Here is a 3,779-nt window from a genome sequence, read left to right on the forward strand (position 1 = left end):
CAAAGCAAAATCAAGGGCCGGCGCTGTGGCATAGTGGGTAAAACCGCCACCTGCAGTGCTGGCTTTCTACATGGGCACCAGTTTGAATCCCAGCCGCTCCTCTTCCCATCCAGCTCTCTGCTGTGGCCTGAGAAAGCAGTAGAAGATGGCCCAAGTCCTTGGGCCCCTGCACCCACGCGGGAGACCTGGAAGAAGCTCCTGGCTTCAGATTGGCACAGCTCCAGCTGTTGCAGCCAATTGGAGAGTAAACCAGCAGATGGAAGACCCCCCCCCCTCTGACTCTCCTCTCTGTGTGTAACTCTGATTTCCAAATAAATAAATAAATCATAAAAAAAGGAGACTGCAGTCAAAAGGGCATCGATCTCTTGCTCAGACATGTGCAACCTCAGACAGCAGTGGGTACGTGAACCCATCAGAGGGCTGAAGATCCCAAGTCTACAGTGCTGTACGCAGAGTATTCATGCAGTGAACACTGGGTTAAAGACTTCCTCCACAAGGCAGCAACTCGAGAAATGCATCCCACAGGTGTCCAGGGATGCGAGGAGGGAACCCAGGAACGAGTGTCCCGGTGACAGCTGTGCAGCCGGCCTGGGGAGGTCCCTCCAAGGCCACTGAGAAAATGAGTAGACAGGGCCCTGGACACCTAGCAGAGGGGACAGAGCCACACAGTGCGGAGGCCAAAGGCTCCCGGCTCCCTCTGCTGGGGACCCCACCCCGCTGGTCCTGCTTGCTGAGCTTCATGGCTCTGCACAAAAAAGCCATGGGGAACACACCATGGTGCAGGGGGCACGAATGAGAGAGGCCCAGGCCCAGAAAGGGCCACCTCTGTCCTCTAGGGAGCCTCAGGGGGCTGCCTGCCCTCAGGGGGTCACACATGGGAGCAAAATGGCTCCCCAGATCTCACTCATTCCTATGAATCCAGACTGCCAAAGTCACTGGTCAGTGCATCCCCTGGAGGACTGGGGGAGAAGGGCCTGTACCCCAGGCAATATAGCATCTTCAGGGAAGTGCCTGGGACTAAGCGCCCCAAGCCAGAGGATCAGCTGGGCTCCTTGGAAGAGACACAGCCACTGACAGGCAGGATGGTGGACTTGGTATTATTGGTATAAGACACAGCAATGGTGGGAACAAGAATTTACTGACATGAACACAAGGTGAGACTTTTAAGGGTATTTATGTGACAAGGATCTGGGGACAGCAAAGAGGGCCAGTGAGGCCTTGGGGCTGAGAAGGAATGAGAAGTAGGATAAAGGAAAAAAGAAGGCTGTGCAAGGATTCGGGCTGCACCCCAGGGCCCTGGGCAGCGGGCTGAGCGCGGGCTCCTCACTCGCATCTCCTGGCCTCTCTGGGCCCTACTTGTTGCCCCACGTGGCCATTTTCATGAACACAGGTCTCGGCAGGAAGCGGCTGGACTTCATGTGGGCTGATTTCTCCTCCAGGCCCTGAGAGTGGGGACAGGGACAGAGCTCAGGGTCTGCGGCCTCTCCGGGCTTCCAGCAGCCCCAGTGCAGGCCCAGCACGGCAGGACCCTGGCAGCTGCCTGCACGCGGGCTCCATGCCTGGAGAACCACACAGTCTCCTTAGGGTCCACGGCCCTGGGGAGCTCACTCTTCAGGGACCTTCGACTGAGGTCGTTCCTGAAGAGGACCCAGCAGTCAGGGAGACTCTGCACTGAGCAAGGTGGCTGCCCCGCTGGAGACGGCCGTGGAGGCCCAGAAAGTCTGCTCCACCGCCCTGCGAGTTCAGGTCTATATTTACCCAGAGGGAACCTGAGCTGCACGGAGGAGAGCCGCCTCCCCATGCTCACATTTCTTGTCCATGGGACAGGGCTGGGCACAGCCTGGCTGAGCCTCTGGGATCCTGTGCTCTGTGTGCACGCCCCTCCTCCCCTCCCACAGGAAGCCCTGTCCCTCTCAGTCTGCTCAAGAGGTCTCCTTTCCCTGGGAAAGTTCCTGGTTTGCCTGGGTTTGTTCACAAAGGAGGGACCTGTAACAACAAGGGGCTGAGAGCGTGCCAGCGCCTCTCGGAGGCCAGCCCCGATGTCACCCACTGACGCAGCAAATCCCCAGTGAAAGTGGATACAGGGAGGTGAAGCAGAAAAGGACGTGCAGGCCGGGCCCTAATCACTCCCCTGAAAGCCGGAAGTCCAAGCTTCTCCCCCTGGTGCCCGACAGCCTCACCATGCCCCAACCCCTCTGCCCCCAGCCCGGCCCCAGGTACCAGGCAGAAGGACACGCAGCTGTGTGCTCTCCGCCTTCTTACCAGGACTGCGAGCACCCAGAGAACCACTGAAAGAGCCAAAGAGATCGAGGGCTGCCTGTTCCAACATCCCAACACGGACAGGCCGCAGCTCCCTCCCACAGTCGGGCCAGCTCCTCCTGAGTCCCCAAGGCCACTCAGCCTGGCCCTGAGCCGGCGCTGCAGAGAAGCTGGCTGGGGAGTGGGACAGGAAACACAGTCTGGGGTGGACCAATGCCTCCAATGGCCAAGTCTGGCGTGAAGGAGGCTTTGCTGCTCCCAAAGAAGCTGAGTCTGGCTGATGGGTGGGTAGCCGGGAGCTGAGGTCAGCCTGTGCTCCCCGGCACCCAGGAGTGCCATGCACCCCACCCAGTCTGCCAGGCCTGCAGCTCCCTAACTACACTCGGATCACTGTGCCTCACACACAGGGTCAGGGCCCAGGAGTGAGAATAAGGACCTGCCCGTGTCACAGGCAGAACACGTGGGACCCTGGAGTAGAGAGAGGGAAATGGGGAGGGGTGAGACGTGCCTGCCATCAGATACTTGAAGCAAACTCCATCAACACAAGGACCCACATGAACACTCAAATCCAGCACCAGCCACAGCCCCGGGACCTCAGCGCTCCCCAGATGTGAACTCACTTCAGGCAAGGCACACCCCAGAGATCACACACAAGGACTGTGTGTGTCTCTGACCCCGATCCTCCAGCCTGCCTCATCTCAGCCCTCCTGATGCCAGCTGCATACACCCTGGTGGCAATCCTGACTCTCCCACAGGGTCCTGAACTAGAAACTCGGGCCAGACAAGGGCCTGAAGTTTTTGCTTCCGGCACAAAATTGGAAGAACCACTGAGTGCTGCACACAGATGCCAGGAGCCCTCAGAGAGCCCACAGGGAGCCCAGCACAGCCTCGACCAGCTCTGGGCTCAAGAGCAAATGACTCACTCTCTGTGGCCTCACTTTCCTGACCTGTCTGATGGCAGTGGTCACTCTGTCACCTGTGTAACGTTATGAGGCCTGACATTGTTCAGGCCAGCGTTGGGGCCCAGCAGGGTAAGCTGCCACTTGCAGAGCCAGCATCCCACATCAGCGTAGCAACTTGAGGCCTAGCTGTTCCACTTCCCGTCACACTCTCCGTTAGTGGGCCTACGCAGCCAGAAGATTATGGCCCAAGTACTTGGGTCCCTGCCGCCTATGTGGGAGACTCAGATGGAGGTCCTGGCTCCTGGTTTCAGCCTGGCTCAGTTCTGGCTATTGTGGGCCCTTGGGGCGGTGTGAACCAGAGGATGGAAGATCTCTCTCTCTCTCTGTTTCTCCCTCTTTCTGTCATTCTGCCTTTAAAATAAATAAATCTTAAAAGAAAAAAAAAAGATTAACAATGATGGAATGGGCATTTGCCCAGGGGTTAAGGTGTCAGTTGGGGACTGGTGTTGTGGTACAGTGGGTTAAGCTGCAGCCTACAATGCTGGCATCCCATATAACGGGCACTGGTTCAAGTCCCGACTGCTCTACTCCTGATCCAGTTCCCTGCCAATGCTCCTG

The 3,779-nt window shown here is 58.0% G+C and overlaps 1 long non-coding RNA gene across 1 annotated transcript; it reads right to left on the reverse strand.

The window, feature by feature from the left end:
• Positions 1–1,158: 1,158 nt before the first annotated feature.
• On the reverse strand, positions 1,159–2,493 carry LOC138850584 (uncharacterized). The gene is made up of 2 exons (XR_011390536.1): positions 2,263–2,493; positions 1,159–1,442 (listed from the first exon to the last, which is right to left on the reverse strand). It is a non-coding gene; the product is annotated as an uncharacterized lncRNA (long non-coding RNA).
• Between the last annotated feature and the right edge of the window lie 1,286 nt (positions 2,494–3,779).

This window comes from Oryctolagus cuniculus, chromosome 7, assembly GCF_964237555.1.
Source record: "Oryctolagus cuniculus chromosome 7, mOryCun1.1, whole genome shotgun sequence".
NCBI lineage: Eukaryota > Metazoa > Chordata > Mammalia > Lagomorpha > Leporidae > Oryctolagus > Oryctolagus cuniculus.